Below are 24,180 nucleotides of genomic sequence, written 5' to 3'. Positions count from 1 at the left end.
TTCGACTTTAGTTCAAACGTGCATATTGTATTAATAAAAGGTGAATGTACATAGCTTAGTCCACCGTTATGTGACTTGTTGCTTCCGCTTATGTTGATCCGTTACACCTCTGTATTGTATCACCTGCTATAAATTATCTTTTGATACATGTTTTAAGCTCATGACTAATGTAAGGTTTATTTTAATGTAATGTAAGGTTTATTTTAACATAGTTTTCAATCTAGCATTATATTTGTAATTGCTTTGAAAATTTAAAAACCTGAATTCTTTTTAAGAAAGTAACAGAGAGTGTACGAATCCCTCCCATTAAATTAGTTCGCTTAAATGTTTACAGGAAATTTTTACTAAAACTTTGTTAGGCTTCTTTGCTAGCCTGCCTGCTTGTTCAGATGCAGATTGGATTACTTCACATCCTTTTGTAATGCAATTCATTAAAACATACTGAGGGAATAAGCGTATCGTATGAAGCACGTCATCAAAGGATCATGCCATCAACAGAAGATGAGAATAACTATGCATAGTGGATGATACCACAAAAATGATTAAACCAGACAGAGAAAAAGAGTAGATAGGAAGAGAGAGAGAAAGAAAGAGAGACAGAAACGATAGATATATAGATAGATAGAGAGAGAGAGAGAGAAAGAGAGAGAGAGAGAAAGAGAAAAAGAGAGAAAGTGAGATTGGTATCATTTAGAATGAAGGGTCACGGGTTATCTAATAAAAGAACCATTTAGAATACTATTAAAAATGCAAGTAAGTACCATTTTTTTTGTTGGTAAAAACATAATCATGAACAATGTCAAAGTTATGGAATTATATATTTAATAATTGAAATTCTGACTCAACAAATTACGCGCAGTCTGATTTTTTGTGTTTTTGTCGTTTTAGACATATAAAAGCCTGGAGAACACAGACATGTATATACAGGCTGTTGCAGGAGAATCCTTGACAACTGTTGCCACTTTGCTTCACACACACACACACACACACACACACACACACACACACACACACACACACACACACACACACACGCGCACGCGCACGCGCACGCGCACGCACACACACACACACACACACACACACACACACACACACACACACACACACACACACACATATGTATATTAGTATATTTGGGTAGCATTTTCTCCTTTCTGTACGTTTCATTAAAGAGCGGAGACAACTCTTGTTTTTTTCCCTCACAATCCATTTTTTTCCGAACATTTAATAATTCGGATAACAGTATAAAACAGCTAAAATGACAGTGTTTTTATTAGTATGTCTCTAAATACGCTTCCCAATTATTGAAGCCTTGTTAATCCCTATTAAAACACCAATGCTTTTAACGATTTTAATCGTCTTTCCATTCACTTCATTACCTTATTGTTATGTCTTTTTTTTCTGAAGGAGAATTCATTTGGTTTCTGAAGAGTCCATAGATCATAAATGAAAGTTCAGAGATTGACATACTAATGTTGGATGTTCTATAAACGAAACGGCATGTAAAATGTATCGAGTGTGTGTATTCGTGTGTATGCGTGTGTATATGCGTTCGTATGTGGATATGTGTCTAATGGAGCACACATCGATACTCTTGCACTCAACTATATGAATCTATTTTTCTACTTTCTATTTTCTTTCACACCGTCTTTTCATTTCCGTGTTAATTCTCCCATTTTCACATGAAATTTTTTCTGCAACATCTTTCCGAGCAAATATCTTCATAACTCATTATCCTGTCTCATATTGATTTTCTAGCCTTCCTTTAGATTTAGTTGCATACACAATCGGGTTTGTGGTCACAATTTATTTTTATCAAAATCAAACACGTGTTAACCTTTTGTTAAGAAGAAAAAGAAAAGGAAAACGAAGCGGTGGTGAAGTGGATAACGAAGGAGACTGCTAATCTTAGTGTAAAAAGTTCGAATTCATCCTGTTACTCATGGATATTGGTGACCTTTAGGTGGTCCATCCTTTTAGTACTTGATTCTTGAAGGAATCGGGTAAACCAATGCCAATGACAGAAATGTCGTATCTTGCTAATTAATACGAATTTAAACAATAAATAATGTCTACAAGCCCTTAATTTGAAGCTTCAAACTGACACATATAGAATAAAAATAATTTCCGAGTTCTAAAAATTCCACAGAAAAAATAAAGACAAAATAATATTTTTTCTGTGGAAAAAATAAAGACAAAATATAATTTTTTCCAAAAAAAGAAAGACACGGCTGGTTGTAAGATTTTTGCTGGAATTTTTTCGAGGGTATGAAACGGTCTATACCTACAATTAACCATTCCGTCAGGTCTAATACTATAGTGGACACCTTTTTAAACAATGGAACGCAGAGGTAGATCTGATATAAATGTATCTAGAGGTAGATCTGATATAAATGTATCTAGAGGCAGATCTGATATAAATGTATCTAGAGGTAGATCTGATATAAATGTATCTAGAGGCACATCTGATATAAATGTATCTAGAGGTAGATCTGATATAAATGTATCTAGAGGTAGATCTGATATAAATGTATCTAGAGGTAGATCTGATATAAATGTATCTAGAGGTAGATCTGATATAAATGTATCTAGAGGTAGATCTGATATAAATGTATCTAGAGGCAGATCTGATATAAATGTATCTAGAGGTAGATCTGATATAAATGTATCTAGAGGCACATCTGATATAAATGTATCTAGAGGTAGATCTGATATAAATGTATCTAGAGGTAGATCTGATATAAATGTATCTAGAGGTAGATCTGATATAAATGTATCTAGAGGTAGATCTGATATAAATGTATCTAGAGGCAGATCTGATATAAATGTATCTAGAGGTAGATCTGATATAAATGTATCTAGAGGCAGATCTGATATAAATGTATCTAGAGGCAGATCTGATATAAATGTATCTAGAGGCAGATCTGATATAAATGTATCTAGAGGCAGATCTGATATAAATGTATCTAGAGGTAGATCTGATATAAATGTATCTAGAGGCAGATCTGATATAAATGTATCTACGGGTAGATCTGATATAAATGTATTTAGAGGTAGATCTGATATAAATGTATCTAGAGGTAGATCTGATGTAAATGTATCTAGAGGTAGATCTGATATAAATGTATCTAGAGTTAGATCTGATATAAATGTATCTAGAGGCAGATCTGATATAAATGTATCTAGAGGTAGATCTGATATAAATGTATCTAGAGGTAGATCTGATATAAATGTATTTAGAGGCAGATCTGATATAAATGTATCTAGAGGTAGATCTGATATAAATGTATCTAGAGGTAGATCTGATATAAATGTATCTAGAGGCAGATCTGATATAAATGTATCTAGAGGTAGATCTGATATAAATGTATCTAGAGGTAGATCTGATATAAATGTATCTAGAGGCAGATCTGATATAAATGTATCTAGAGGTATATCTGATATAAATGTATCTAGAGGCAGATCTGATATAAATGTATCTAGAGGTAGATCTGATATAAATGTATCTAGAGGCAGATCTGATATAAATGTATCTAGAGGTAGATCTGATATAAATGTATCTAGAGGCACATCTGATATAAATGTATCTAGAGGTAGATCTGATATAAATGTATCTAGAGGTAGATCTGATATAAATGTATCTAGAGGTAGATCTGATATAAATGTATCTAGAGGTAGATCTGATATAAATGTATCTAGAGGTAGATCTGATATAAATGTATCTAGAGGCAGATCTGATATAAATGTATCTAGAGGTAGATCTGATATAAATGTATCTAGAGGCACATCTGATATAAATGTATCTAGAGGTAGATCTGATATAAATGTATCTAGAGGTAGATCTGATATAAATGTATCTAGAGGTAGATCTGATATAAATGTATCTAGAGGTAGATCTGATATAAATGTATCTAGAGGCAGATCTGATATAAATGTATCTAAAGGTAGATCTGATATAAATGTATCTAGAGGCAGATCTGATATAAATGTATCTAGAGGCAGATCTGATATAAATGTATCTAGAGGCAGATCTGATATAAATGTATCTAGAGGCAGATCTGATATAAATGTATCTAGAGGTAGATCTGATATAAATGTATCTAGAGGCAGATCTGATATAAATGTATCTACGGGTAGATCTGATATAAATGTATTTAGAGGTAGATCTGATATAAATGTATCTAGAGGTAGATCTGATGTAAATGTATCTAGAGGTAGATCTGATATAAATGTATCTAGAGGTAGATCTGATATAAATGTATCTAGAGGCAGATCTGATATAAATTTATCTAGAGGTAGATCTGATATAAATGTATCTAGAGGTAGATCTGATATAAATGTATTTAGAGGCAGATCTGATATAAATGTATCTAGAGGCAGATCTGATATAAATGTATCTAGAGGTAGATCTGATATAAATGTATCTAGAGGTAGATCTGATATAAATGTATCTAGAGGCAGATCTGATATAAATGTATCTAGAGGTAGATCTGATATAAATGTATCTAGAGGTAGATCTGATATAAATGTATCTAGAGGCAGATCTGATATAAATGTATCTAGAGGTATATCTGATATAAATGTATCTAGAGGCAGATCTGATATAAATGTATCTAGAGGTAGATCTGATATAAATGTATCTAGAGGTAGATCTGATATAAATGTATCTAGAGGTAGATCTGATATAAATGTATCTAGAGGTAGATCTGATATAAATGTATCTAGAGGCAGATCTGATATAATTGTATCTAGAGGCAGATCTGATATAAATGTATCTAGAGGCAGATCTGATATAAATGTATCTAGAGGCAGATCTGATATAACTGTATCTAGAAGTCGATCTGATATAAATGTATCTAGAGGCAGATCTGATATAACTGTATCTAGAAGTCGATCTGATATAAATGTATCTAGAGGCAGATCTGATATAAATGTATCTAGAGGTAGATCTGATATAAATGTATCTAGAGGCAGATCTGATATAAATGTATCTAGAGGTAGATCTGATATAAATGTATCTAGAGGTAGATCTGATATAAATGTATCTAGAGGTAGATCTGATATAAATGTATCTAGAGGCAGATCTGATATAAATGTATCTAGAGGTAGATCTGATATAAATGTATCTAGAGGTAGATCTGATATAAATGTATCTAGAGGTAGATCTGATATAAATGTATCTAGAGGTAGATCTGATATAAATGTATCTAGAAGTCGATCTGATATAAATGTATCTAGAGGTAGATCTGATATAAATGTATCTAGAGGCAGATCTGATATAAATGTATCTAGAGGTAGATCTGATATAAATGTATTTAGAGGCAGATCTGATATAAAGGTATCTAGAGGTAGATCTGATATAAATGTATCTAGAGGCAGATCTGATATAAATGTATCTAGAGGCAGATCTGATATAAATGTATCTAGAGGCAGATCTGATATAAATGTATCTAGATGTAGATCTGATATAAATGTATCTAGAGGTAGATCTGATATAAATGTATCTAGAGGTAGATCTGATATAAATGTATCTAGAGGTAGATCTGATATAAATGTATCTAGAAGTCGATCTGATATAAATGTATCTAGAGGTAGATCTGATATAAATGTATCTAGAGGCAGATCTGATATAAATGTATCTAGAGGTAGATCTGATATAAATGTATCTAGAGGCAGATCTGATATAAAGGTATCTAGAGGTAGATCTGATATAAATGTATCTAGAGGCAGATCTGATATAAATGTATTTAGAGGCAGATCTGATATAAATGTATCTAGAGGTAGATCTGATATAAATGTATCTAGAGGTAGATCTGATATAAATATATCTAGAGGCAGATCTGATATAAATGTATCTAGAGGTAGATCTGATATAAATGTATCTAGAGGTAGATCTGATATAAATGTATCTAGAGGCAGATCTGATATAAATGTATCTAGAGGTATATCTGATATAAATGTATCTAGAGGCAGATCTGATATAAATGTATCTAGAGGTAGATCTGATATAAATGTATCTAGAGGTAGATCTGATATAAATGTATCTAGAGGTAGATCTGATATAAATGTATCTAGAGGCAGATCTGATATAATTGTATCTAGAGGCAGATCTGATATAAATGTATCTAGAGGCAGATCTGATATAAATGTATCTAGAGGCAGATCTGATATAAATGTATCTCGAAGTCGATCTGATATAAATGTATCTAGAGGCAGATCTGATATAACTGTATCTAGAAGTCGATCTGATATAAATGTATCTAGAGGCAGATCTGATATAAATGTATCTAGAGGTAGATCTGATATAAATGTATCTAGAGGCAGATCTGATATAAATGTATCTAGAGGTAGATCTGATATAAATGTATCTAGAGGTAGATCTGATATAAATGTATCTAGAGGTAGATCTGATATAAATGTATCTAGAGGCAGATCTGATATAAATGTATCTAGAGGTAGATCTGATATAAATGTATCTAGAGGTAGATCTGATATAAATGTATCTAGAGGTAGATCTGATATAAATGTATCTAGAGGTAGATCTGATATAAATGTATCTAGAAGTCGATCTGATATAAATGTATCTAGAGGTAGATCTGATATAAATGTATCTAGAGGCAGATCTGATATAAATGTATCTAGAGGTAGATCTGATATAAATGTATCTAGAGGCAGATCTGATATAAAGGTATCTAGAGGTAGATCTGATATAAATGTATCTAGAGGCAGATCTGATATAAATGTATCTAGAGGCAGATCTGATATAAATGTATCTAGAGGTAGATCTGATATAAATGTATCTAGAGGTAGATCTGATATAAATGTATCTAGAAGTCGATCTGATATAAATGTATCTAGAGGTAGATCTGATATAAATGTATCTGGAGGCAGATCTGATATAAATGTATCTAGAGGTAGATCTGATATAACTGTATCTAGAGGCAGATCTGATATAAATGTATCTAGAGGTAGATCTGATATAAATGTATCTAGAGGCAGATCTGATATAAATGTATCTAGAGGCAGATCTGATATAAATGTATCTAGAGGTAGATCTGATATAAATGTATCTAGAGGCAGATCTGATATAAATGTATCTAGAAGTCGATCTGATATAAATGTATCTAGAGGTAGATCTGATATAAATGTATCTAGAGGTAGATCTGATATAAATGTATCTAGAGGTAGATCTGATATAAATGTATCTAGAGGTAGATCTGATATAAATGTATCTAGAGGTAGATCTGATATAAATGTATCTAGAGGTAGATCTGATATAAATGTATCTAGAGGCAGATCTGATATAAATGTATCTAGAGGTAGATCTGATATAAATGTATCTAGAGGTAGATCTGATATAAATGTATCTAGAGGTAGATCTGATATAAATGTATCTAGAGGCAGATCTGATATAAATGTATCTAGAGGTAGATCTGATATAAATGTATCTAGAGGCAGATCTGATATAAATGTATCTAGAAGTCGATCTGATATAAATGTATCTAGAGGTAGATCTGATATAAATGTATCTAGAGGTAGATCTGATATAAATGTATCTAGAGGTAGATCTGATATAAATGTATCTAGAGGTAGATCTGATATAAATGTATCTAGAGGTAGATCTGATATAAATGTATCTAGAGGCAGATCTGATATAAATGTATCTAGAGGTAGATCTGATATAAATGTATCTAGAGGTAGATCTGATATAAATGTATCTAGAGGTCAATCTGATATAAATGTATCTAGAGGTAGATCTGATATAAATGTATCTAGAGGCAGATCTGATATAAATGTATCTAGAGGTAGATCTGATATAAATGTATCTAGAGGTAGATCTGATATAAATGTATCTAGAGGTAGATCTGATATAAATGTATCTAGAGGTAGATCTGATATAAATGTATCTAGAGGTAGATCTGATATAAATGTATCTAGAGGTAGATCTGATATAAATGTATCTAGAGGCAGATCTGATATAAATGTATCTAGAAGTCGATCTGATATAAATGTATCTAGAGGTAGATCTGATATAAATGTATCTAGAGGTCAATCTGATATAAATGTATCTAGAGGCAGATCTGATATAAATGTATCTAGAGGTAGATCTGATATAAATGTATCTAGAGGTAGATCTGATATAAATGTATCTAGAGGTAGATCTGATATAAATGTATCTAGAGGTAGATCTGATATAAATGTATCTAGAGGCAGATCTGATATAAATGTATCTAGAGGTCAATCTGATATAAATGTAGTTATCCCAGTCAGGCATAGGGTATCGATATACTGTACGATAGAGAGGCATGTACGAGGACTTATTACATTTTGTTTTTATCTTAACAGATACAACAGAGTTTTCGGAAGATCCTAGTGGAGACAGATGAAGAGTGCGGGAAGTTTTGGGGGCTGTTGCAACTCGTGTATCTGTTGCGAACGTTTTACGGGAGCGCCATAGATTGAAGCTCTGCCGATCACCTACCATTAGAGTAAAGAATAAGCAGAGACATACTTGTAATGTCTCTTCTGTGAGAAAAAGGCGAAATAATCATCGCTCATTAAATTTAGCAGACGGTTTTGCACCCTGTCAAGGCAGGAAAAGTAGGAAATGTAGAACGATCCCGCTATTTTTCAATCGATTTTAGCTATGGATCAGATGTAGATCTAAAGTGAGGTTATGAGCATTTATGGTGGAAAGATAAAAGTTTGGTTTTGAATTCACTGAATTTAACTAGTAATATTTTTTACTACATTGTACCACACGTTCAAGGTCAGAGGAGAGAGAATCAGAAAGATCCTTGTCTTTGTCAGTCTTTAAAGTTAGTATCGTCTGCATAGCTGTCGATGAATAAACGAAACATGTGCACACCAGCTGTTGATCTTTCAAAACGAAATTATATTGCATGTACTTCAAGAGTGCACAATACGTGAGTAATATGCTTATGTAAGTAATATATTTATGTATGAAAATATATGGCAATTAAGTTAAACTGAATTTTTCGCGTTTCACCCCCGTAGTGAATCATCATGCGTGCAGGAATGGAACGCAGAAAATTTCCATATATTTTCATAAATTACTATATATATATATATATATATATATATATATATATATATATATATATATATATATATATATATATATATATATATGTATATATATATAATTTATTTTATGGATAAGTGAACGCCGTTTGCATTTTTTTCTCGATGTATCACTTAACCCAGTCATATAACCAAAGAGTTCAAGCTAAGATCATTGTACCAGAGTTCGTGTTGTCTTTAAATATTGCATATCATTTAACTGACAGCATGCCATGTGTTTAGGTGCTGATGCATATCAAATACGTGCAGATAATTGAATAAATACTGTTTTATTGGGCCACAAATGTGTCTGATTGCAAATTTCTGAACTGAGATTTGTGTGATTTTTTAAAAACTTACTTATAGCTACGAATCGGCGTTAAATCATAAAAATTAGATAAAAAAAAAAAAACTAGTAAAGTTATGTTCACATAATCAGTGCGTCTAGCGATGAAAAAAAAAAATCAAAGAAAATAAGAGAATTCAATTTTCAATTTTTAGATTAATACAACAACAAAAATGATATTTAAAAATTTGGTAAACTAACGAAAACACTATTTCATATTTAAAAGTCACAAATATATATTAACTCGGTCCCTATTTTTGAGCACTTTATACTTGGAATGTAAGTCTGTCACTTAAGCTCGAATGCACAGATCATGATATTATAATCATTAGATCACTATGGACGGACGTCTCGACATTTAATAATAAATGTTGAAATTCCAACTGCAATTCTCGCGGTAAACTTTGGCCGTGTGATTCGTTCCTTGCTAACGGAGTCAGAGATGGCTTCGTGGCTGGGTTCGAATCTCCCAACCGGCTGTAATCGTGACTCCCTGCACTGATGATTCCCGAAAGGATGAAATGTCTGTAGGTATTTAAATTATATATATATATATATATACTAGCATTTAAGCCCGGCGTTGCCCGGGTGTTTGGATGTGTGTGTTGAGCAAAAAAAAAAAAAAAGTGGTAGTAGGAAGGCAGGCTCGAATCCGTACCCCGAAGAGGGAAAAGAACGGCGAAAAAACAAGAAACCGGAAGTGCCTAAGTTTTAATTAAGGCTAGAGAATCGAAAGGAGAGGATAACTTTAAAAAATATCGGCGAAAAAAGCGACCCCCCCTGTAGAAAAATGCCCAGTTGCAGGTGAAGATATTAATGTTTTTAGTCAATTTTTCGATATTTGTTGTCTGAAAGGTCGAACTTCAAAACGATACTGATTTTGTAAAAATCCGTCGTCTTTGTCGAAAGTTTTAGGCAGACATGCAAAAATACATACATACATTTATATATTGGTAACTAAAAATTTTCGACTCAAACCGATTAAAAAGCTTGCCCTATCTCTAAATACCCTTTATGTAAAATTTCAAATATTTAGACCAGAAATTGTCTGAGTAATTTGGTAGCGACCGCAGAAGTCAAATTTTTTAAAACTTTGACTCCTATTATGACCCCTTAACATTTATTGTTTTGGGCTCAAATCAAGTTATTAAGTTAGATCCATGTCCAATATCTAAAATTTCAAGTGCTTAGACCCAAACTTGTCGGAGGAGTTCGGTAGAGTTCTTAAAGGTCAAATCGTTGATCCCTTAACAGCCAAATTTCTGGCCAAAAACCAATCGCAAAGATTTTCCCAAATCTCAGTACCCTGTATATCAAATTTTGAATCTGTAGACTTAATTTGACAGAGTTATTGCATAGGGAAATGTACACACACACACACACACACACACACACACACACACACGTTCACTTATATATATATATATATATATATATATATATATATATATATATATATACTATCATGGGTGCCCGGCGTTGCCCGGGTGTTTGGAAGTGTATGCTGCGCAAAAAAAAAAAAAAAGCGGTCAATTTTTTTAACTTTGACCCCTATTATGACCCCTTAACATTTATTATTCTGGGCTCAAATCAAGTTATTAAGTTAGATCTATGTCCAAGGAACCTATATCTAAAATTTCAAGTGTTTAGACGCAAAATTATCGGAGGAATTTGGTAGAGTTCTCAAAGGTCAAATCGTTGAACTTTGACCCTTTAACAGCCAAATTTCTGGCCGAAAACCGATCACAAAATTTCCAAATCTCAGTACCATGTATATCAAATTTCAAGTCTGTAGACTAAAAATTGAGAGAGGTATTGCGTAGGGAAATGTAGACACACACAGACACATAGACGTTCACATTTGAGAAGTTTTATTACCACACAGGCCGAAAGGCTCGATATATAAAATCAGCAGTAGTTTTTTTTATATGACAGGAGCGCGTTCGAAATGAATGTCTTTGTTCAAAGTACAATTGCACCATGATACTTGGCTTTTTCATTTTAAATTTAAATTCAAGTTATTATCACCGCAGAAGTAGTAAGGTCAGGCATATAAAATCAACAGTAGGCACGTTAAACATGAATGTTTCTGTTTAGAGTACAATTGAAACAGGATATTTGACTTTTGCATTTTAAACTTGAATGCAAGCCTTAAAGATAAATACTTCCCAACACCCTGGAAAACTTAATCAGTCTGCTCCATATTTAAAATTCCGGAGATCGGTCATCTCTCTTTCAGTATAGACCAATCAGTTGCTGAAATCTGTAATAAACAGAGAAGTAATTAACCACCTCAGCAAAAATAACCTGCTCGATAATATGCAATATGGTTTCTGTTCTTTGAGATCTAGAGCTGATGTACTAACTGTTATATCACACAGGATTGGTGAATTTCTAGATAGGGGCTTCGTTTCTAAAGCAATATCTCTTGACATATCAAAAGTATGGCATAAAGGTTTACTTCACAAGATCGCCAACTATGGATTAGCTGGAAATGTCCTCTCAATTAGTAAATCCTTTTTCTAGAGGTCGTTGATGAGTAACAATCAGAAACTCATAGTATTAATGTTGACGTCCCTCAAGATTCCATACTGGGCTCAACTCTTTTCCTGATATTCATCAATGATCTCCCAAATCACATTCTTAGATCATTCGTAGACATTTACGCAGACAACACCACAATCTATGTTAATACTTCAAAGGCCAGCAATTGCCCAAGATCTTTCTGGTTCTTTCTCTCACTTAACGTGTTGCAATGGGGGAAAAGTGGCTGGTTAATTTTGATGAATCGGAAACAAAGCTTCTCTATTTTCATCATAATCGCTCTGATCCTCATCACGCTCCAATTGAAATGAATGGCTCTCGCCTTGGGGAAGCTCCATGTCTTGAATAGGGCTGGCTTTCAATTCTGATCTGAAATTGAACACATGCATCAAATCTGTTGCCAGGATCGCTGGAAAAATGGTTGGATCACTCTACCGCTCCAGTAAGTATCTCACTACCGATGCAATCCCCTATCTGCATAAAAGCGCGCCATATCCGACCTTGTTCAAAACCTAGTATGTAATGACCTTTTCTCTTACCTGCAACCTCTTTCCCATAGAAGAGACATTGCGAGCCTGTCTCTGTTCTATCATTATTTTCAAGGCAAGTGCTCGACTTGACTCTAATCTATCGTCCCCCCTGCACAAACTTTCACAACAAACACCGACTAGCTACAGCCACTATATACGATTCCCCACTTTGTCCAAATTTAAACACATATTCTAGAGACGAAGCTTCTTGTTGAGCCGTCACCATAAATAATGAAATTCTACCTAATTTACACCATTAACGATTACTACACTACCACCTTACATTCATTAACCCTTATCCTCAAGTGGCTCTGGGGCCTTGATAAGTGGTGACTCCCAAGTAGAATAAAGCCATTATGGAAAAAATAATTTTATAAAATCAACAGTAGGTTCCTTACAGTACAATGTAGACTACAATATATTGTGTACATGTGCACGGTGATAGGTACCCAACTAGAACAGGCAATCAATCGATTTGATTGAAAAGTGGTCGATTTCACCGATTCCGATAACAATAGAAATCGTGTGAAGCATTCATTGATCATAATTCAATCCCGGGTCTCCCTACAATATATATATATATATATATATATATATATATATATATATATATATATATATATATATATATATGCGCGTGCGCGCGTGTGTACCTACATTTCCGGTATATTATAAGCTAGCATGGAACTCCAAACATGAACAATCAAAAAAGAAAAAGCATGAGTAATCCGTTAGAAACGGAAACAATCATGGTCATCGTCCGTGGGAAAAGGACGCGGGCCATAAAGATTTTTCACATACGAATTATATCCGAAGAAGAGGTTATGGAGTGCATAATATGAAAGCATTAGAATTTTGAACAAAAGTCGATTGAGTTCTGAAGGTATCGAAAATTCTTCATGTCGTCTCCATTCATATACCATATTTCTATTCTTTGTTATATTTTCACCGTGAAATCCCACGAAGCAGACGACAATAAACTGTTTCGTTGTTAACGTATTGTCTCCATTTTTGGAATACTGGGAAATCGCCGAAGATGTATCAAATAAAATACCAAAAGTTTTTTTTTATTGTAAATGATACACCATGCTTAGTATATTTTATAATAATTTATATATTAGATTAACGGTACCTAACCAGCGTTGCACAGGGTTTTATTTTATTCATAATCAACATTATTATTATTAGTATTAATTTCAACTTCACTCTATCACGCTGTTTCCATGTTATTAACCCTTCTTCAACCACAGGAAAATATGACACAAGGCCGGAAGGTGGGGAATAGAAAATCCAGTGCACTAAAGGTAATGCATTTTAGCCTCATAATAATGCCTGAGCAACTCTGTTGGAATTCCTCTAATTGGGGCACTAACAGCGATTGGCGATAAACCGATCCCTTTTTAAAGAGAGAAGGCAAGGCATGGGAATCAGGATCTTGTACTAATAACCAGAACAATACTTTCGCCCGACATAGCATGGTAGCTGGTGCTGTAGCGACGCACACTGACGTATTCTCGACTGATGTGAATGCTCCAAAAAGACCATTGTGCCATTTGCCTTCCAAATTCTTTTTGACCAATAAAAAAGAACAGTTCACTAACGTAAAAGAATAACAATTCTTTGGCATCAGCATCAGCAAGGAAGTTAACGATACGGATTAACAACCTGGGTGTGCCAAGTTCGAATCCAGGTCTTTTCACAGAAACGCTTTCACTTTTAACGTTGGTAACTTTCATCTGCCCTTTCCCGTAAGTACTCAATAGCCTTCTAGGTAGAATTCTTATTAGAAAGATATCTGGCAAAGAAATGCCAACTAAATCACCACGAATGATGCTCAATAAACAAAAAACAAATAAACAGCATCAACAATGTTATTATTAGTAGTAATAGTAATATTAGATTCATAAGCAATATTTTTTTTTGTTTTTAAACGAACTTAACAATTGATTTGATTTAATTAAATACACATTGACGGTATTTTGGAGTTAATGAGGAAAATAGATAATAATGAATGCATCCTGAAAGAATATTTTTCATTTTCAGCAGCCGGTAACATTTCATTGAAATAACATTGTAATTAGTTTTCCAAGATAAAATGATTCTGCCTGTTATCATATACAAGCACTTTTAAGAAACAGTTTTATATTTCCTTTACAATGTATATAATTGTTTATCTGAAAGTTGAAGTAGAGCAATGTTTAAAATATTTTATTAATGCGGTAAGATGATAAATTCTGTTCAGGTCATTATTGAAAAATGTAATAAGTTTAACAATCTTCTTATTCGGCCAAAAAAAATTACTGAAAGGAATTCGAATTACATTTAAAGATTCTGGAGGGTATATCGGATCAATTCACAACAAGTACTCGCTATTCAGAATGAAATATTGATTCCAAAGGAAGGGACTATAAATAAAATAAATAAATTCAATAAAGGGTTTCGCTTGAAATTCTATGCAGATTCCCTAATTCGACATAAAGATACTCGAGTTCAACAGAAAGATTCCCAAATTCGATAAGATACACCTCGAGAAGGTCGGAGGTTAAATCAACCGAAATGTTGTGTAAATAAGATTCAAAATTAGAACAGAAGAACGAAGAATCCATATAATATGAATAATCAATCGTCGCTTCAAACATTTAGAACCGTAATATCAAATCGGTACTCGAAGTAATAGGAAAATGGATGAATAGCGAAAATCTCCAGGAAAATCTGCTAAGAAACTGTATGATGTCAACCTTCTATCTCATAAGATAATTGCATTCTGCATCTAATCTAGTGCAGTACAGCATCTGCTGTGGCTATACAGTTCGAAGCTGGAATTGGCTTTCCGGATGTAGGCCCTAGCGGGGTATAAGGAGACCTACTTTTGCCCAGATACCAGGGTCCCCCTCTCGGCGTTGCAGACAGAAAAGCAAGCCAATACGGTCAGAGCCAACGCAGCTGCAATAGTTGACGGAAAGGTGTTGCAATGCGTCACCATCCGCGTATCGGGACTCTAAACAGGTTTTTTTTGTCGGGGTCTACTCCCCTAGTCTTTGTTATTCCTAAGGTAGTGGAGCTATTTGCTCATAGTTGGTGAAAATTTGAAAATATTTCCAATTTTGAAAAAAAAAAAAAAAAAAACTAGCGGAAATCCTCATTGTACTTATGGTTAAATCTAAACGAATGCTTAAATGATTCTTCTTAAAAAGAGTAAGACGAAAGAAATGCGAATTTCATATCTGGTGAAAATTTGAAAACATTTCCAATTTTGGCGAAATTAACGGCGATTCTCATTGTAATTATGGTTGTATGAAACTGAAAGCGAAATCCTTAAATGACGTTTAAGGATGATAATCCCCTCATATTCCTCTGCCGATGCCGTGATCTTAAGCTAGTGGCATCATTGTGTTTTTCTGAAACTAGCAGTCAGTTTCAGGAGAACACAAAGGACTGCAAGACGAATAGGGCATGAACTCCTCCGATACAGAATCCACAACAGCTGGTGGAATAAACATAAATTACAGACCAAAATCTCTAACGGCCTTGCCCCTTCCTAGAAAGTTTATCCCTGACTGATGACAAGACCCGCGTCCAAGAATACCTGGATGAAAAAAATAATAATAAAAAGGCCAAATCTCGCCAAATAAAGAAATTGGACCATCTAAAAGCCGAGGCTGTAAAATAATACCGCTTGCAAAATACAAACAGCTAGTTCAGCATTACAACAAGCTACCACGACTACACGGCGTCCATAATGTTTATAAAGACAATATTTCATTAAGATTTATTGTCAGCGCCCAAAGTTCAGCATGCTATTCATTGAGCCGATTCCTGGTAAATATAGTAACCCCAATCATGAACAAATCCCTATCGTAGTCAAGAATTCAACTCACTTCGTCAAAATAATCAACAATACTCCTATTCATTCCAACCAGATGATGTTCACGAAAGTACCCACTGATTAGACTATTCTTTTCTTCTTTTACAAAGGAATAACAACTTATCAAGCGTCGGAGGCCACTCGAGGATAAGGGTTAATGTGTATACATTAGTGAATGGGATTATAGCGTAGTAATCATAAGTAGTGGAAATTTGGTAAATTGGATTACTTAAGAACCAAGAACTTGTTTACGTTGGACTTGAAGACAACCATTTCGTAGTCAGCTTGAAAGCAGGCCAACAGAAGAGAGTTCCACAGGTGTGCAGTTCTAAGAAAGGAGCTTTGTTCATGGAATCTACGTTTAGGTTTAGGTACAGATAAAGAGTGTGGGAAATTATTGATAGTGTTTTTGCTAGACGAGTGTTTTTCAACTGCTCAACTACTTTGGATTTAACGGACTGAGCATATAGCTCTCTTACATTTTTTATTACTCTTTTACAGTGGTTGCTGGCAGTCCTGAAAGCAACTTTAATCTCAGTACATCTTTTTACGTTGGAAGCAATGGAAAAAGTGATTTCTGTGCACAATGGCAGAAGCACATTCTGGAAAGAATCACGGCTGGCTGTTAGGTTTTTGCTGGAATATTTTAGAGGGTATAAAGCGGTCTATACCTACAATTAACCATTCCATCAGGTCTGATACTGTAGAGGACACATTATTTTTAAACATGGAACGCAGAGGTAGATCTGATATAAATGGTAGAAAACTATCCCAGTCAGCCATAGATATACAGTGCGATAGAGAGGTACGTCTGAGGACTTATTACATTTTGTTTTTATCTTAACTGATACAACCGAGTGGTCGGAAGATCCAAGTGGTGATAGAACGGAAGATGAACATAGCTCAAGGTAAGTTTTGAGGGAAAGGTCTAGGAGACTTGCATAGTGACTGTCAGTATCGGGCACACGGATAGGTTCACGAACAATTTGAGTGAGGTCATAAGCAATAGAGAAATCGTGACAGAATCTTCCCTCATCATCTGTCTTGTTTGAGTGGGTTAGTCATTCCACATAACAGTGGATATATATTGTTACTACCTATCTGATGATTATATGCATACTATACTAATATATAATTGTTTATAATTAATGGCTCCCATATTATAAACTAATAATGATTGTAACGTCTTGTCAGACGAGAGCCACTCCCTCAGACACTTAAAAGTCTATGAGCCCAAAAATGACTTTCATCGCCACAGGACCATTTTAATAGACAAATACCTGAGGGAGTATCTATACACAGATGATGTTACAGAGTTTTAGCTTTATACGACAGCTAAATCTCTCTCTCTCTCGGTTTAAAATGTTGACATCCAGCAATAAGCAAGAGTAAGATAGCCAGCAACAAGTTAAACTGCAGACCAGCTTAATGCGGGTACTGGTCTCCCGCTTTATGTTTTTTTAAATCAGAGATTTGCTTCTCCTAGAAAGGTTGCCTTCACCACGGCTCACGGGAGCCCTCTCCACCCCAACACACACATACATACACACACGGTGCTAGTTGGCCGTTGACCCCGAAAAAGGGCTCATTCGCCCTTTGGAAGGTCTTGTTTTTAATCCTTCAGGGAGACTAGCCACCCTCCTCACCAAACAAGTCTGGTGGGGGAACCAGTTTAGTCGCCGGTGACCCGACCATGAGGCAGGCAGTACTGAGTTACATGGTACCAGTAGCATATGACATGACCTGACACATATACTAATACATACATACATACATACATACATAAAGGAAAGAAGAAGAGAAAATGGCGAGAAAACCTCTTTAAGCCATAGCATTTCGAAGTCAAATGCTTTTTATGTGAAGAGGAAAAGAAGCAAAATTATGAAAAAAATATAAATAAAAGATAGCTTAAGAACTTTTAGATTAGAAATCAAGGATGTATTAATAAATATTCAAAAATATAAAAAATAAAAAAATAAAAGGTATCTATACGACTTGGGGCAAATTATGAAATTTAATATTCTCTAGAATCTAATTCATTCAGCTTTACCTGCGCAGGTTAAATGTGGCATCTGGCAAAAGGTATCAGGTTTTCTAAGTTTTCATCGATCTTTGCTTTTTCAATTCCGATTCTAGCCTGAGAAAGTCAGGGCGAATCTTTTCCGAGGTTATGTAATCAGGTTTTTCCAAATCCATAGTTATACACCATGTGTTCACAGACGACCATAATAAATGGTCGTCTTTCCCATGGATTGTCTTTCTTATTTCGATAAAATTATCTTTTCTTTACTTAATTAAAAAAACGGCAAAACTGAATAAGGTGTTATACAGCTGATTGTTTCTTTATGCGGTCTACACCACTAAAATAATCATGGCGAGAAAGAATCCCGGATGAGCCCCCAATTCTTATATATCACGTGCTCGAGTCGACCAGATGTGACGAGTCTTCGCAATGAATGCTTTTCGTTATCATTTTTCATGGTTTTCTCTTATTTGTAACTTCTTTAATTACCAACCTACTTATTACTCACACCTGAAAGTATCTCATATATCTACAAAGTCACCATCCTCCCATGCATGGAGTACTGTTGACACATCTGGCCGGGTGCATCTTATCTTTTCCTTTTAAACCGGTTCCAATCTAATAGGTACGCATTGTCGGCCAACCTCCAACCTCTGTCTCTTCGCCTTAATGTTGCATCTCTATCCTATTTTACAAGTATTTCAATATGCTGATGAACTCATAGCACATGTGCCCCTTCGACGTGCATACACTAACCCGAAAAGCAACCAAATCACACTCCATTCACTGTGGAGGTTACATCTCTTGCTATATCTGCCACACATTATGCCGGAAAACTTTCTACTTTAATAGTTTATCCTCGCAGATTGCTAGATTCTTTTTAATTCCCTTCCTGTTTTCCTTTCCGGATTATACAGAATTGAATGATAAAATTGTCGCCATAAAACGACGACATGATTCCATTTCCGTTTGATGAAAACTGGTTTTCTTTTTTTGTTGCAGACCAGATATACTAGTTGGTCAGTTGTGTACAAATCCCAAGAACTATAGAAGCTTTCTATCATGTCTAAAAGTGACACAATGTTCAACAAGCCAGATCGGAGGTGCGTCGCTCTAAAACTCATGCTATCTACCAATCCAATTATGACAACAGTACCTTTGTTAGCACGCTCAAAATGAAAATCAACGCTTGAGAGCACAGCTCAACGAAGTTTTCGGCCACGGTTATGGTTTTTGGTGTGGTTTCAAGTGAAGGCCACGTCATGCCACCTCACATCTTCGAAGTTTCAACACTAAAATGTACCTGAATGTGTTGAAGAGTGTGGGGACCCCCTAGTACGATTAGGTGGCAGCTGGCAGACCCTGGGTGTGGCAACAGGACTCGGTGTCGACCCACAAGTTCAAAAAGACCCAGGGTTGGCTTCAGAACGAATGCTACGACTTTGTAACCTTCTCTCACCTACCTCTCCTCCCCCACCTAAATCCTCCGGACTACTTCGTTTGGTCATACGCCGAGAACATCACAAATATAACCTACCACAACACCAAAGGCAGCCTGATTGCCGCCGTCGGCTGAGTATTCGCTCCCGCCGGCGCTTGTGGAAAAGGCTTGTTCTCAGTTCCAGACCCATATCGAGGCGATTATTAATGCTAAATGCGGCTTTTAAAATAAAGTTGTAGTGTTGTTTCCTTTAGGGCGACAAATTTACCGTTCTACCCTGTACTAACACGCAGAAGTTTAAATATAACACGAATAGACATTTCGCTGCTTAACTCTCTATACAATCCCTTTCAGACTCCAGTGAGAAGTCGTAATACTTCTTGTTTTGGAGTAAAAAAGAATGCAAACAATGTGAACCAATTGTTTATTAATTTTTCGTTGAATAAAAACTTTGTACTTTTATTGCTTTGCTTTTCGTTATTAGTTTTTCTGTTTCCTCATTTTTCTTTTTTTTTTTTTTACACAGTGGTCACCACTTATCAAGGCCCGGAAGCCACTCAGGGATAAGGGTTATTGCAAGTACATTACGTTAGTGTGGAGATTTGATGAAGTGTTTACTTAAGGGGGCGGTTCATTAGGAATTTGTTAACATTGGACTTGAAGACATCCAAGTTGTAGTCCGGTGGGAAGCAGGCAGACGGAACAGAGTTCCACAGGCGTGCAGTTCTGCTTCCTCTTTTTTCTTTCGTGTATAATTCCTTTGCTCTTCTTATCTATATTCATGTAGCTTATATGATTTTCTTTTTAGTTGTCCCTATCCTCCAAGGAGTCAGTCCGTTTGTAACGCTCAACGCGCAGATTGAATGGACGCACCTTAACAGTCTTTCTTGTTTTTTTAAATTTTAGTACTTTATTTTGTACTTTATTTTGTACTCATAAAATGCATTGCACGAGTTATTTTACTTTTATTTATTTTAAATTTATTTGTTCACTTTTCTATTATTCCTTTGTTGAACTTTCTCTCCTTTTTCTTTCTCTTTTTACTCCTTTCTGATTTTTACTTTTTCTTTTTATTCTTGGCCTGATTAGTTCCTTTTTTTCTTTCTTTTCCTTCGATGTTCTTTCTTTATAATCGTTAACCCACGCAGATGTACGACCTCTCTTCCTCTTTTTCTCTCTCTCTGTTTAATCACACACACACACACACACACACACACACACACACACACACACACACACACACACACACCCACCCACCCACACACACACACACACACACACACACACACACACACACACACACACACTGTCAGTTCTCTCTTTTTAAAACTTCACTTCTGAGTTCCACGGTGTCACCTGGCTCCAACAGCATTGCCAATCGTTACACGTCACTGCACACGCGGGAATTCGACAATGTCACAGCTGTACCTCCAACCCATCAGCACTCACCCCGTCAACGCATCCACAACCACAAATGGCACACAAATGCTTTTCCAGGTGACCTGCCCATTATTTACCATGGTTATCATGATCACTAGTAAGGCTCATTCATATCTTTAAAACCATCGCAGTCTGCCAACATCCAACAAAAGTGATCACGCATTATGTATATATATGCTCTCTTTATATATATATATATATATATATATATATATATATATATATATATATATATATATATATGAAAACGGTGAATAGATACCCTTACTATCATAGATAACAAAGACTGCTGTCATAGGGTCCTGATGAATCTAGGCAAGGTCACATTATTTTCTCTATTTAAATAAATTGGACAATCACTCGGTTGTGTTTATCCTGATATTAAAATAACGTTTCTCTTTTCTTCGAATTCGTATTTTTTTACTTTCTTGGTGAGATTTATTTGAGAAAGCTTTAAACGGAGATTTAATGTTTCTAATGTTTTTTTTTAAAGAATAAGTAAAAAAGAAGAATATAAAATATTTATATTTTTTCTAATATTTTTCTTAATAATAACCACCAATCAACTCGATTCTTTGTTTTATTACTTATGAACAAGGAAAACACGCGATTTAATACGGATGAAACAGCTGTCTGAGAAACACAACAGAATGTTTTAAACAATGAATTCAGATCATACTCGCTTATTATATTTGAATTTTAGTTCGCATTAGCTTTGGTGGTTATAAAGTTACTATCGAGCTTTTAACTCACTTTCTTTGTAATCTTAAAGGATTAAAATATAACACCTGCACACATCCATAAATATATGCACATATATGGGGATTTAGTTAGTATCCAGAGGATTTAGACCATTGGAGACCTAAGGTATTATCATTGTTACTATAAACGTAGGAAAGCTCGTATTGCTAGTTGTCGGATTTGTTTCCGTGGATGGCATTACTTGTATCTGAGACATATTAATTTGGGTGCCCGGAAAACTCGTCCCGGGAAAACTCGTCTCCGGAAAACCCGTACCCGGAAAACTTGTACCCGGAAAAATCCCCCCTTTTTGCTAGGTAGGAAAACTGGTCCCTTATTGAATAAATATCGATTGAAAACACATTTTATTACCGTTCTTGAATGAGCTTTGTTTTAAAAGAGACTATGCATCCCCATAATATTTTAAAAAAATATTTTTAACTCTTGCTTTAAAAAAAAATTGATAACGGAGTCAAGATACGAAATACGAAACCAAATATTTATTAAAAAAATACTCTAGTTTTAACACTTTTTGTGTCATTACGAAACAAAAATAAAGAAGGAAAACACGTTTATTCAAAGAAAGCGATCATTTTATTTAGAAGAATTAATTTAGTTTAAATAATTCTTGTGTTATTAAAAAACAAAACAAAAAAAAAACACGGTCTTATGTAATTTTGGTACCGCGCTGAAATAATAACGTTATTATTTCGAAAGCCATTCTTAACATTGGGACGGGAGCGTATCGTTTAAAAGTAATTTCGTGCAGTACTTTAAATATACAAATTTATTTTCTTTTGGAGGTGGGGGAGGCTCGTTTTAAAACTATATTTACTGCAGTATTTTCTTTAATTTTCGGACATTTTTTGGTTAAAAATTATTTACTAAGTAATGTCGAGTGCGATATTACTTCTTATTTCTTTTTAATTAAATAAACTCTTTAAAATAAGTTTAAATACCAAAAACTTACAAAGCTAGGTAGAAAACGAAAACTTAGAAAAATCAATTTAATTTTTTTAAAACAATAAACATGTAAAAATATTTTAAAAAATATTATGGGATGTGCATTATTACCTAAAAATATACAAATTTATTTTCTTTTAGAGGGCGGGAGTTTCGTTTTAAAACTATATCTACCTTAATATTTTCTTTAATTTTCTATTTTTGAGCAATTATCCTCCTAAAACGTGATCCTCTTATGTCGGACATTTTTTGTTCATAAGTAACACTCAACATTACTTTTTTCTTTTTTTAACTAAAAAAACTCTTTAAAATAATTTGAAAGACCAAAACCTTTCAAAGCTAGGTAGAAAACGAAAACTTAGAAAAATTAATTTAATTTTTTTTAAAACAACAGTAAATAAGTAAAAATATTTTTTAAAAATATTATGGGATGTGTATTCTCCTTTAAAGACAATATTTTCTTCAAGAACGGTCATAAAATGTGTTTTTAATCGATATTTATTCAATAAGGGACCAGTTTTCCTACCTAGAAAAAGGGGACGAGTTTTCCGGGGTCGAGTTTTCCGGGTGCGAGTTTTCCGAAGACGAGTTTTCCGGGGACGAGTTTTCCTAAATTCATTAATTTGATCTTTGGTTTGCATTGTACTCTTAATGCTGAATATACATGTGTGTATACTTTGTTTTATTTTTTGTATATAAAAACTTATATATATATATATATATATATATATATATATATATGGCTACACATGTGCGTATATTTTCAGCTGCGATCTCCTTTGAAATCTAACTCTTCCCGACTTCAAGTGTCAACTATCCCAAAGGCGGTTAGAAGAATTCTTTTCCAAATCTTTCTATTTTGTTTTAAGGAAATGGTAGCGATGAGAGGAAGGAAAACCATTACACTCCTCGAATGACCATATTGTGGATGCTATTTCTTTTCCCCGTGTATTTGAAGGTATTATTGTTTGCGCAGAGCCTCTACATGAATGTGCTTCAGCCATCTCGATATAAAGTTATTTCCGGCGTAGACTCCAAGAAAAAAGAGATTGATATCCGTTGCCTATAACATCGAGCAAAGGCAATATGTGGTAACACCATTTTCTTCTTTTACTAAAGAGTCATCACTTATCAAGGCTCGGATGTAAAGAAAAAAATCAATTGGACGATGATCCTCTTCAGAAGAGGACAGAAAACAAA

This window comes from Euprymna scolopes, chromosome 19 (genome assembly GCF_053919585.1).
Source record: "Euprymna scolopes isolate OS-2025 chromosome 19, ASM5391958v1, whole genome shotgun sequence".
In the NCBI taxonomy this organism is placed as follows: Eukaryota; Metazoa; Mollusca; class Cephalopoda; order Sepiida; family Sepiolidae; genus Euprymna; species Euprymna scolopes.
Note: the sequence above shows the minus strand (reverse complement) of the source record.